The 13,828-nt window shown below is 50.2% G+C and overlaps 1 protein-coding gene across 14 annotated transcripts in view; it reads right to left on the bottom strand.

Moving 5' to 3' along the window:
- Positions 1–13,828, bottom strand: part of ARHGEF9 (Cdc42 guanine nucleotide exchange factor 9) — a 162,909-nt gene that overhangs the window by 63,692 nt on the left and 85,389 nt on the right. The gene's annotated exons all lie outside the window — the stretch shown is intronic.

Raw genomic sequence — 13,828 nt, forward strand, 5'->3', positions numbered from 1 at the left:
CTTGTGACACGCTGCTGACCTGCCCCAGCCCTGGCCTGCAGCACAGCCCAGGGCAATCCTGCTGCTCCTGGCCGTGGGGACAGGCTGCATGGAGCAGGTCCTGGACCCTGGACACTGGATGAGGCCAGCCAGGTGTGTGGCAGGCCCTCAGGAACATCTCTGCCTGTGGAGCTCATGCAGCCTCAGAGTGCACCAGCACAGCCAGGTCTCCTCTGTGACAGCCATGAAACTCCTGCTCTGTGCTGGCAGGAGGGAGCACCCCAGCCCTGGTGCCTTCCACACCACCAGCCATGCCCAGCACACCCCTGCCCTCTGACTGGCAGCTGTGTGTTTTTGACAGAGCAATAAATTGTGTTTATGTGTTTGCCCCAGCAAACACAGATTTTCCCCATGTGCTGATCAGCCTGTCAGAGCCATCCTGGGCTCATTAGTTCTGCCACTGAGACACCCTGAGCATGCTCTTGGGCTCCCTCCAAGCCCCAGTTTGAGCTCACAGGGATGGAGCTCAAGCCTGTGGCCATTCCAGACCTTGTTGTGGCGAGGCTCTGAGAGCCACAGTGTCCCCTCAGCTGGGGGAGGAACACAAGGCACAGACAATAACCCCTCGCTGTGGGTGTGCAAGTGTGGAAGCTCTTAATGCAAGTCTGGCATCCCCAAACCCTGTTAATCACTGCCTGCACAGGGAGAGCTTGAAGGAGACCTTCCAGCACAGCTCCAGGTCCCCAGCATCAACAGAGAACACCAAAGTCATCCAGACAATCCAGACAACAGATTAAAGGGCCTGATTTACCATTTGCCTTGGACTGCCTCTCCTTTACAAATCTGATCTCCTTGGGTTTGGGACAGCCAGAGCTGCAGTCCCAGCCCTGCAGTTGTGGAGTCAGTCGCACAAAGCAGCAAGACCTACAAGGCTTAACCTGGCAGTGCCTTTCATCCTCAAAACCCAGACAGATCCAGTCAGTGGGCAGCAAAGTAAAGCTGTGCTCCTCCCACTTCTACTCTGCCAAATTGTCCCTTCTAATTCAAAATCAGCTGTAGAAGAAACCTGTCCCCTTTGTGTGTCCTACAGGGGATTGTCCACATGAGCCTCACACGGTCCTGGACACCATGCAGAAAACCAAGGCACAGAACAAGCCCTCAGGGGATGGCTGAACTCGTGGCTGAGGGCACCTCCTGCTTCACTGAGGGGTGATCCCACATCTGGGCTTTTGAGACACAGCTGGAGGGAGCTGGGCACCAGAGGGTCCCACCCAAACCAGCAGCACCTGCAGTCAGATGGAGGTGACCCCCAGCTCGCCCCAGAGCTGGGCTCAGCAAAGCAGGGGAGCCACATCTGGAGAAGTATCAATTATAGATACTGATTTCTGATCCCATACAACAGCTGGATGCTCAGAGGGGTTTCAGTGCCTCCTCACAACCCCTTGCTCTTCTCCCAGGCAGGGTTCCTGGATGCTCCCATAAACAGAGACCCCCCCAGGACAGATCTGGAGAGGATGAGACTTCAGAGCTGAAGAAACCCCAGGTACCACTTATCTGTTCTTCTGCCAGGACTGAGCTCTTCTCCTTCACCAGGGCTTCCCCTCTGCCATATTTATGGATGCTGTCCAGGTGTGGTTTCCTGTAAGGATGTACCTTCCTCCAGGTAAGGAAGTTCTGCCCTTGCAGCCCCCAGCTTTTCCTTCCCCCAGACACTTCCCCAGCCCTTTCAGGCTTCCACGTACCCTGCCTGCATTCTTCTGGAACACAGATGACCAGAATTGCAAATACTATTCCCAAAGGGACCTTACCAGAGATTTGTGGAACAGCATGAAATATTTATTGCAGTGTCACCGAGATCTCCCAGTAATAGCTCACACGTCCCCCTTTCCCCACAGCCACCTCCCAGCCGTGGCTCACAGAGATCCAGCACTCAGCTCCTCTCAGTAAATGCTGTAGAGTACGTTCTCTTTGGCTGGAAAATCAGTTTTCTTGTCAAAAAATGAATCGGGTTGGCCTGACACTTGTTCCTTTTGTTAATGCCATTGGGTATTTTAGTCCCTTTTGCACTGATGAGGAACCAGGAACAGAGCTATTACGCAGGAGCCGTGTTCCTGCTGCTTCTGCTTCAGCTGACAGAGATTCTGCTGTCACTTCACACACAGCCAGTTCTGGGCACAAACTGCCACAGAAACGTCACTGAGCCCAAACTTCAGAGGGACTGTGCTTCAAACCCTCCCAGCCTACTTTGCAAAAATCCATCCCCGAGCCCGAGGCACAAATCCCAGCTCTGAGGAGCAGGCAGGGACTGCCAAGGGACACAGAGGGACAGACAGAGGGACACCTTGGCCTTTTTGTGCTGTTAACACACACACACAGGTCTGGAAGGTGCTTTCAGGGGATGTCAGGAGCTGGGGGGGCTTTGCAAGGTGCTTCTTGATCTCAAGGAGACAGAGTCCAAGCCCTTCATTCTCACTGCTTAGTGCCAGCAGCAGCTGGTCCTGCACAGCCCTGGCCCTTGCTCTCAGCTCAAGGAAGGGATCCACATCCCAGGAATCCTGCAAGCAAGCCTTGCCCTTTTGGAACACAAACCCAGCTCAGCCTGTACCAAAAGGACGTTGAGAACTGGAGCTCCAGCCATCCCACGTGCTGAGCCCATTGAGAGAATGTCAGGGCCTAAAATGAAAAGATGCAGTTTAATTTATCTTGCAAGACATCTTGCTGCATCCATGGAGCCGTCCAGCTCTCTCAGGGCAGGGTTATGGAGACAGAACCTGACATCTGCAGCAGCAGGAGATGACAAACTGCAGAAAGGTCAGCATGAAATATTATTTTCTCAGAAAATTCAACACAGGAGCTCTTCACTCCAGAAAGTTCACGTCTCTCAGCTTCAAGGCTGAACTTAGTGCAGTGGTCAGAGATATTCAGCCAAAGACCTTGGAAAGAACTTCTCTGCCATAAAGTCAGATTCTCCCACACTGCAGCTGAGGGAGTCATCTGGACTTCCTGATAGCCAGTGAAGGGAAAGAGACACATCTGGAGTGTGATTCATCCTGGCTATTTCAGCAATTTACCTTCCAGCCAGGTGAATCATGCCCTAGAATTCACTCTGTGTTTAACTGGCTGAGGCAGAAGTTTGCATTTCCCACATCTTAATGTTCATCCCATCAACGATTTGGCCATTACCGAGACCAAAGAATGGAATTTAAGAATAATAATCACTATAGTAATAGTGAAATATTAAAGCACACTCACCAAGACACAGTCATTTCTGTAGGGTGAAGGTTGATGGAAATAAAGTTATGTTCTCTGTGCCCACCAGAGGAATTCACAAAATCTTAACCTTGTAAATTTACAAAAACAAGAACTTAGATATTTGGGAAGGTGTCCTACCCATAGGAAAGGAGAAGCAGTGAGAAGAAATGCAGCAGGTGACAAGGACATTCAGTGTGACATCCCCTGAACACTGCCTGTCTGCCAGGTGCAAGTCCTACTTCCTCTTAAAGTCAATTATTCCTGTCAGTTGCTTGTTCAAAGTAAAGAGCCCAAAGAGGAAATTCCTCATTGCTTTCACCAGGTGACATGAGTGCAGCAATGCCCAGGAGCATTTGGGAGCTACAGACCTGAGAATAATGATTGCTGCTTTACAGGAGCCTGCAGAGCACTTTGTGGGGTGGAGGAAAAACTTCCTCAGTGGGCAGAAGAGAAGATGAACTCTTGGGCTGTTGTGTGGGCACTGGCCCAACAAACACCATGGGCCAAGGGAAATTCCAGGGCACAGAGAGGAGGGGCCACTTCCACATCCCAGCAGCACAAACCAATGGATTTAACGAGGAGAAGAAGAAGGGCAAAGAGACAAGGCTCTGTCTGACTCCATGCACAGCTTGAGCACCCTAAGAACAGGGGTTATGATCCCTGAACCACCGGGACCAGCTCAGCCTTCCCAGAGATTTCCCCCACAGGTTTCCACAGCAAACCTCCAAGAATTCAGTCACAAACCTCCCTCTAGAGATGCTCCTACAAGACACTTCCAGCACCCCAGCACAACAGGTGAGTGCTTTACAACAGTGAGCACAGCCAGAGGAAAGGAGTGAAACCATTCCTGCTGAAGGGCTGGGAGGATTTTACTTTCTCTTCCTGTCTGGTGGCATTTCCAGGATGGAATGTGGCCACTGGAAATACAGAATTACATCAGAGATGCTGCCAAAATAAAATGACAACAACAACAAACTGTAAAAAAGGGTTTCAGGGGACTCTGCAAGGCCCCACCTCTGACAGCACGTGCCAAGGATGCTGAACTCTGTCCTCACCAGTGCTGGGAAAGCTCAGAAAGGTCCCTTTGGCCAAAGGTCCCCACTGCCTCCCTCTCCCCTTGCACTTTCCAAAGCCAAAGGGCTTTAAGGGGTCATTAATGCCACACAGGAGCTTCCAAGGAATAAAAAGGAGGTGCTCAAAAGCAGGAGTTTGACTCCAGATTTTACAACTTTCTTTTCCAGCCATGCCTTTGTGGCACCTTTAGCAAGATTAAACAAATGTCCCCATCAAAGTAAGCAGGAAAATAAAGAATAAAAGGAGTAACAGGAACAGCTCCCTGTCACAGGAGCTGGTGGGATCTGTCTGACCCTGTTACTGGAGCAGCTCTGGAGCAAATCCACACAAGCCAAAGAAGAGGAAGGGAAGGGGAATGCCTCTCACAGCCTGTATCCACAGCACATCCTGAGGAAAAAAGCCCAGGAACACCACCTAGGATGGCTTCCCAAAGCACATTTACAGAGTGACCTCTGAGCCAGGGGTTACAGCTCCTCCCAGGCCACTGCAGGGTTTAAATCTCTGAGCCATGATCCTGCTGTGTCCCTGCACAGGGACTTTGCTCCAGCTCCACATGACAGGACCAACTGGAAAATTATTCTGGGGAATGGGTGAGCCCCTGCCTCCAATCTGGTGCATTTTCCCTGGCTCTGCTCACTTCCCAAGCCAGGATGCACAATTGGACAAGAACATCTGCTCCACCTCAGCCCTTGCCTGCAGTGAGGCAGTCGAGGATTAAGCATCTTTGAGTGAAATCAGCCACTACTGCAACATTTTGCTAAATATTCCCAACACTTACTGCCTTCTTATGGGCCAACCTGAAGGAGAAATCAGGGACTTAGTGGTCCATGGAGACTGAAATGTGCACAAAAGGGCCATTCAAACCACTCTCACCTGTCCACTCCTCTTTCAGGGATAAATAATCACTGCAAGCCCACAAGATTCCAAGATCCTTTTCAGCACAGAGCTTCTCACGAATCCAAAAAGCACTTTGTGAAGAGCCACATTCACAAAAAACCCTAAATAAATCTATCATCATTCACCATCTCCTTAGAAAACTTCAAGGACCTCAAAGTTTCCAGCACCATGGTCTCTGGGAATATGAATAATCTTTAAGGCAGGAAAGTGTTTCTCTATTAGATCATTTATTACTGCATCAGTAGAGTTGTAACAGTAAAAAAATGAGAGCTCTGGGTAGTTCCCTTTCAAATCTGTGTTACATAAACTCTGTCCTCCTCCACAGGAGCAGGATGCAGGAATAGGAGCAGGCTGTGAGGGGAGGAGGGAGAAGTGTGGTGAGTGGATGCCATTTGCTCAAATTGTTCTTGTACAGAGCTGCCCTTTGTTCAGACAACATAAAAGCCCTGTAAAACCACAATAGCATTTCCCACACTGTGTTCACCGGCCCTTCCACAATGGAGGCAGCCAAAACAGCTTCAAAGAAGGACACACAGAGCTGGTGTTCAAAGCAGTCACTGCTGGGGGGAAGGACAGGACCCAGCAGAGCTGCACAGAGCCCAGCCAAGGGAGAGCACGGCTCTGCTCGCGGGGATCCCGGAGGGGAGGCACTCACACTGCCTCAGTGCACCTCCCAGAGCCCCCCAGCTCTGCTGGGACTCACTGCCATGAATTCCCAGCACAGCCGAGCCCAGGAGTGAGGAGGGGAGCAGTGCATCCCATGTTTCAGCCCCACATCCTGCTGCTCCTCCAGCCAGGACAGCTCAGCTGATGGAGCAGAGCACAGAGAGCATCACCCAGCACTCCTGCTCTTGCATAATCTCCCCCGAGTCCCTTTGGTGCTGTGTTTATTTTTAAACCTCTCGTCAGGAATTATACAAAGTGAATAATGCCCAATCTCAGTGAATGGCCCCACGGCTCATTCACCAAACACAGGGGAGGGCAGCTCCACTTGATTTGCTCATTCTCTCAAGAGGTGCAATCACCCAAAGGTTAAGCACAAGTCAAAGAATTTCCCTTTCTGCTTTCAAGCCCCTTGATGAATTTAACTAATGACTGGATTTCAGCTGAAAGAGGCTGATTGGAGTGAGAGTCTCCCACATCCCAGATTCTGGGAAGGCTGCCACACTCGGTTGGAAGCTTTATCTGTCTTTCATTTATCTATATGTTATGTGGAGAGTCAGTACAGACAGAAAGGTTCCTTAGGACTGGGTTGTTCTGTTTTTCATTGATTTCCACTTTCTTGAGAAGATCTCACCTGGCAGATAGGAAATCACCTGGCCTCAGCCAGGCTGCAGCAGCAGAGCCCAGGGGATGGAATTAGTCTCATTTTCCACCTTATTTTGATTATTGCCCGTGTCATTCCTATTAATAACAGCAGCCACAAGGCAGGGCCATGGATGGAGAGCTGAGTAAAACCCTGGCAGCAGTGAGGAGGAGAATGGAAGGTGGCAATGAGGCAGAGGGACCCCAGTGAAGCAGAGCCCACGCAGTGTGAGGTGTTTGGATGGAGCATATGTCCCCCTAATTGCTCCCCAGCCCCTCCTTGGATGGGGCACACCAAGCCTCCCTTCGCCTCATGACATATCTTTCATGTAGAGTAATTACAAATAACCACTTGCCATCATCTTTTAACTCAGATAAATGATGAGATTGGGGCTGGAAGTCCAAGTTTGAACTGCTCCAGGGCAAAGCAGCACCTTCAGCAAGCAGAGCCAGGGCAGCTGCCAGGGCTGTGGGCTCGGGGCTGGAAGGGGCTGTCAGTGCAGATCCCTCACTGCAGCACTCAGTGACAAACAATGAACACCCTCCAAGAGCCAAACCTAAGATACTCACACAAATCCCAGCCTCCTGCCCCCAGAAGGGACTCCTGACATTCCCAAGGCAAGGCCACAGCAGCCTCAAAGACCTGGAGTTGTACTGCAATCAAAGCTGGGGCTTTGATTTACACCCAGCCCAGCCCCAGTGGCTGAGCCTGCAGGCTGCTGCCTGGATGGGGAGCACTCAGGATTCCCAGGGTGTGCTCCCAGTTCCTAAAAGCCCCAGCCCAGCAAGCACTGGGCCCAGTAACATTGAGGCATCATGAACAGCCCACGGCAGAACCAGGAGGGACCTGGTGCTCTCTCAGTCACCCAAGGGGCAGAGTAAGGCAGATAAGCAATCAGATCATTGCTAAATAAATAGAAATATTACTAAATAGCTATAAATTGAACTCTGGGAATGTACAGAGAAGGACAAGATGCTGCTGGGGAATGCTGAGCCCAGGGCTAAGGGACACAGCGTGGACCAACAGCATCAACAGCATCCTAAGCACCCCTGTGCCTGTGGTGCAGCCAATCCACAGCCTCAAAACCCCTCCAGGGATGACCAAGACTTGACTGGAAATGTCAGCAATGCCAAATCCAGGCTCATTTTATACCAAAAGCCTGTCCTTATTCACACTGGAAAGCGAACAACTTCCCTGCCATGGAGCAGACTGTGGGAAAACAGTTCATCTGAGCGACCAAATGGTTTTTGCAAGGAGAGGAGATAAAATTGTCATTGCTCTGAGGAAAGCAAGAGTAACCCTCCTTTTAAAGGATATTTATGTTAAAATGTACGTCACCTGTTACTCTGGACGTGGAAGTTTCCAAAGCAGAAAGGAATTAAGGAGAAAATCACACAAACGGCTCCCAGTGGATTGAATTATTGAACACAATTCCTTACAAACAGATCTGCTCATCCTAGACGTGGGACCTGTGTCCCTGCAGCTGCAGCAGTGCCAGCAGCCAGCCCAAAGCTGGTGACACACAGCTAAGCCATGCAGCTGTCCCCAGCAGGAGTGATGGCACAGAGACACACACCAGGGGCACCCAGAGCAGCCACTTCCCTCACCCAGACCCAGGAACTCCAGGGAAATGAAGAAAGCGACAGGAGCAGAACTCACAAAACTCTGTGTGGATATTTTGGCCTCTTTAGAGCCGACACAGTTGGCCAGGTTTAAAAATCATGGAAGGAAATTAATTCAAATGCAGGGCTAGGAATACAAACCAGGAACATCACTCCTGGATGGCCAGGAACAGGGAAGCAGCAGAAGAGCCCCCTCGTGACTGAGTCACTGCCATGTGCTCTAAAACACCATTTAGTAATGAAGCAGAGCCTGGATTGTGTCATGTTGGACCACAATGTATTAAACACATCCCCAGGAATCCTCAATAATGCATATATTGGTATTGTAGTAAGAGGCCAACACAGTAATATTAAAAAAATGGTATTTTTAGTACTGAGAACTTGGAACTTAAAAAGTGATGGCTCTTATTAGTGCAAATCAATGGCTAGGCTGGATTAAAGTCCAGATGAATGTATTACACTGATTAAATTCACCACCTGGGCTCCTTATTTGCTGTTCTCATCTCCTGGTTTCTCAGGGTAAGTCCCTGCAGCTCCCATCTAACACAGTCCTGGAGGGGTTTGTTGGCAGAGGAGGGCAACGACATCTACAAACTGTTTCACAGACCCTGAGCTCACAGAAATTTAATTAAAGGAAGCACAAAAGGAGCAATGGCTGGAGAAGCAACACCTGCCCAGGAACCAGCCCGGGCTTTGGGTGACTGCAGGGGCACTGAAAGCCTTTTCTCCCAAACCAGGGGGAAGCAGAGCCCATCCAGCTGCTCTTGTGCAAACCAAGAGCCACCCAATGAAAAATCCCACTGATTCCACTTCCAGCAGCAAAAGGAAAAACCAGGATGAGCACCCAGAATAAGAAACGGCCAGACAAAGCTTTTTGCCACCAAAATGATGATATTCATGAGAATTACTCCAGCAAAACCACAAGTCTTCCTCACGATTTCCAGGATGCCAGCACCAAAAAGCAGCCATGGGCATCCTGAGGGAACACAGGGATGAGCAGCCCCTGCCATCCAGCACCCCCATGCTGGCAGCACGAGCACAGCAAACCCAGCCAGGCACAGCTCAGGTGCTCACAGCACCCACGTCTCACACCCGCCATCCCCCAGCTCCTGAGAGGGCAAACAGGCAGGACTTCAAAGGGATGAAGCCAGGAGATGAGAGCAAAGCAGCTTCTCCCCTTGAGACTGTTGTTGAACCAAAGCCTGTGGCATCCTCTGGCTGTCCCAGCTCCTGCACTGGCCCAGAACACTCTGCCCCACTCCCTGCCTCACCCAGAGCTGGAAAGCACTGAACACTCCAGAGCAAACCCTGCCTTCCTGCTGCTTCTGGGCAGCAGCACCTGGGGCAGTGGAGAGCACGGGGGTGGCACTGCAGGGCTGTGTCACACCCCACCTTTGTCCCTGGGTTCCATCAGTGACAATCCAGCTGGGATCTGGCATCATGTTCTTATTCCCATCTCTTCTGCCTCCTAAAAGCTGAGGGGCAGTGCTGGCTGGGAAGGCTGTCTCGTCAGGGAGGCAGTGACTGGGTGCTCGTTAGAGGCACGGGATTGTCCTGCAGATTCCATGGGATCCTGGAGCCTGTCACAGGCATTGGCCAGATCAGCTCAGGGATGTGCAGCCTTCCACCTCTAAGCTGCTTTGCTCAGCTCAGCCTAGCCATGAATGGAAGTCCCTGGTTGGTGGCTTCTCAGTTTTCATGGACAGCTGCCAGAGCCACGATGTCCCTTCAACAGGAGTAACTCAAGGCAGCCACTGGCTACAGCCTACCTCGGCTGGGCCATGGCCTGGATGGCACTGCCACAGGATGGAAAGGTAAGATCAGGTGTTTTTCCAAGCCATCATCACATTCTGACCCAGGAGATCCCCCCAGCCCCCTGAGCTGCCCAGGGAGCCAGCAGCAATCCAGGCACGGTGAGAACAGCCATGAGCATCCCCATCTTCCTGCTCCCATCTCCCAGCCCCACACCCTGTGAGCTCAGAGCTTTGCCAGGAGCCCTGAAAACCCTGAAAGAGGGGTGGGATGGGCAGGGACTCCACCAGGACACATCAGTGTCACCTCATCCATTGTGTAATTGTCCCTTTCCCCTCTCTCCAGGTCATGCTGCACAGGACACGAGCAAGTGCTGTCCCTTCCCGTCCCACAGGAGGCCACATTTGCTGCCTGGTGCAAGGAAAGAGCACCTGGATGGTGCTGGAGAGATCAGCTCTGTACCAAGCTAATTCTATTCAAAGTCTAGAGGGCAAAGCTGTCACAGATGAAGTATGTCTGTGTATTATCTGTTGGCAAACACGGGACGTAATGGCAGCCACTCAACTTAATGGCTCGAATTCCAGCTCCTCCAAACGAGCCCATCGCCCTGCATGTAATCACAGAATGTATTTAAAAGTATAATTTCCATCCAAAAGGACCAGAGCTGGAGCAATATGACTCATGCAGCTCCCTGTGCATTGGGAAACATGTCAGGAAGCCTGGGAATTTGTGAGCCCATTGCCATCTGTGTAGAAACTGGGCCGTGGACATGATTCCTATGATTCCTCAAACCACTCCTCTGGCATCCACGGGAGCCTGGAGGCTGCTGAGCCCCCACAGTTGGGCCTTTGCCTCTGCACCCAAGGGAGCAGAAACACTCTGTGAAGCACAGGGAGACAAATACTAAAGAGAAAGGCAATGGAATTAAAAGGCATCTCTCCCCATGTACCTATTCCAGCACTCCAGAGCTCCACAGTTACAGCTGCAAACTCAGCTCCATTTCTGCCATAACAAAATCATCTCCACAGCATAATTAGTGTGCTCGTGTTAAAATGGGTACAAATGCAGGGGAAGAGGCATCCAAATATGATTTGTTTTTCAAGACAACGTGATGTTTTCCCTGGCTAATAGATTCGATTCATTAAGGAGTAACAAGAGCCAAGCACCACTTGCAGCAAACCTTGCTGCTTTTACAGTGAATTATCCATTCCCAGACTGGTTTGCACACTGTTCTTTTTTACCTGCTATGACTTGACAACCTTTTTTAGTCTAACCTGCCTACACATGGCTTACAAAATATCTCTGCTGTAACTACTGCTTAAAATCCTGCTTATTCCTAATTTCCTTAATGGCTCAATTAAGTCCCCGGCACTGTTCTGCTCTGGGGCTGGATGACTCCCACATTCACAAGCAATTTTCAAGGTACTTGGATAGTTTGTGTAAGCAGGTATTTGCACTAGGATTTGCAACACTCTCTCGGGGCAAACATCTGAGTTGTCTGAAGGGGTTTTGAATGAATAATTTCCTGTGTTATCCACCTTCCTCTAGAAATAACGCTCCATCTGTTCATGGAACAGTTCCCTTCTCTTACCGAGGCAGGATGAAGGTCACGCAAGGGAAAGAAAAATTTGCACATCCCCAACGCCCTCCAACAAAACACAAGGCACGTACCTGGCCAAGGTCATTAAGCAGTCAGGGGAAGAAATACAGCTGTCAGGTTAAGGGGAGTGAGTAATCACCCAGTGCATCATTGCTGCGACAAGCACCCCAGGACACGGGCTGGAGTCACAACATGTCCTGTGCAATTAATCACTAATCACAACGTGCTACACAGAAGTCAAATGGCAACTCCAAAGGTGAACCAAAATGTTGCCTTCAAAACACCTAAGCTTAAAAAACCCCTAAACATGAAAAAAAACTCAACTGTGCAAGCTGAGGAGAAAGGCAAATGGAGTGTGTATAAAATCCCCAGCAGCCTCGGGTGGAAAGCAGCTCCTCTGGGACGTGATTCACCCCAGTAGAACTGGCAGCAGCAGAGCCCATGTGAAGCTAACCCATGGCTGTGCTGACATGGAAGATGTGTCCTTTCCCTGGCCTGTCCCACTGCCTGCTCTACAGAACCCTGCAGTGGTTTCCATGAGAACAGCAGGGCTCTGCTCATCCTCCCTGGCTCCCTGTGCCAAGCTCCTGCCTGGCCTGGGCTCTCTCCTCCTGCATGTTTGGGATAACCACTGGCAGTAAATAGCTGGACAGCCCTCAACCCAGGAGCACTCCCAGTCACAGAGTTACCAAATCATTAAGGAAAACAACTGGAAAACAACTCCAAGGTCATCAAACCCAACCTTTGACCGGACGCCACCACACCATGGAGTGCCAGGAAGGAGCAGGGTAAATGCAAGTGCTGCTCTGGCTTCAGTTCAGAAATGATCCAGGAGCCTCATAGACAGCTGGGCTCCTACTATGAAGAAAAGAAACCAAGTTCTCTCTCAGTCAAACCTCCAAAACATTTCGGCTTTGCCTCTGGTGGAAGGGAGCCTCCAGGAGCAGCTCTCGGATGGAGGTGCTGCATTCCTGGGCTGGAGCAGTGGGCATCTGATCCACCCCCCACACTGCCCAAATTGCAAGAGGTTCTTGCTGTTCCCTACTTGGACAGGGCTGGGAGAGGCTGGGATTTCCCTGCACCCAGCTGAGCACAGCCAGCCTCGGGTGAGGCTTTGTCCTTACTGAGGAGTGACACCGAAGTCCATGGGAACGCCTGGGAGCCCACGTGCATCAAACACCTCAGGTTCTTCCTTCAAGGAACAGACAACCCTGGTGGCTGATGGACAATTCCAGTGCTGCTTTCCACTTCTAGAGCAGAACTGGAGTAAAGCATGAATGGCAGTCCAGGAGGTTGGCACACACAGGTACAGAGAGATTTGAGAGCACACAGAGCTTGGGTCTGGATTGAAACACGCCCAAATGGAGCTGTCAAGGCTGAGTCCAAGGAATTCCCATCCAAGGACCCACTCAGGCTCAGCCTCAGCTGTTCCATATATTATTTGCCTGGCAAGCAGTCTACACTCAATTATATCCAGTACATAATTATTATTCCTTTCAGACACAGGTTTTCTCAATGCAGAACATGGAAAGGATGCCTTAAAGGATTGGTAATTCTAGGACAGGAATATCCAGAGAAGAGACCAAATAACAAAGGTGGGAGATTCTGACCTAATGGGAAATCTCCAGCTCTTCTCAGGGTGGTTTTTTTTTGTCAGTTAAAAGCAGAAGTTGAGTGTGTGGGCTTCCCTCAGATGTTCCATGTGGTGGGCAGGTCATACCAACCACACTTTGGAAGGGACAAGCATGGCAAAGGGATCCACCCAGGGAATTCACAGGGATTTTGCAATGCAGTACCACAGATTACATTCATTGGTAGTGAAATATGCCCAGATCTCTGAAATGAAACTTTAGCTACAGTTATTTTGACTAATTGCTGAAAATCAGAGCATGTACCCTCACTGCTCTGCAGCCCATTTCATTCCCCTCTCTATCACTGGAGCAATTTCCAAACATTCCCAAGGCTATGCCAAGTCCTGCCCCACGATCAAATGTACCATCATTAAGAACTGATTCTGCTCTTTAAAGGCATCCAAGATGTTCTCTTCAGGAAAGTGCTTGCTAAGTACCCTCCTGAAGACATCTGTAAGGAATTTTTACTACTGGCCTAGATATTTACTTCACCTGGAAGAATTAAGTGGCTCTAAGGAGCTTTTAGTTGAAGTAAATCCTCATTTAAACAAGCCCCAGGAAAGTGGACAGGGAGTTCCAATTGCCTCATTTGCTTTTGTTTTATGACCCACTCAGAAGAAAAGAAACAGGGAAGATGGAATGTGATCTGTGTCTCCCAGGTTTCTGTTGCTATTCCATACCTCACTCCTCAGTGCTCTTCTCTCCTCCAGCACTG

The sequence above is a fragment of the Passer domesticus genome, chromosome 7 (assembly GCF_036417665.1).
Source record: "Passer domesticus isolate bPasDom1 chromosome 7, bPasDom1.hap1, whole genome shotgun sequence".
Classification (NCBI taxonomy): domain Eukaryota; kingdom Metazoa; phylum Chordata; class Aves; order Passeriformes; family Passeridae; genus Passer; species Passer domesticus.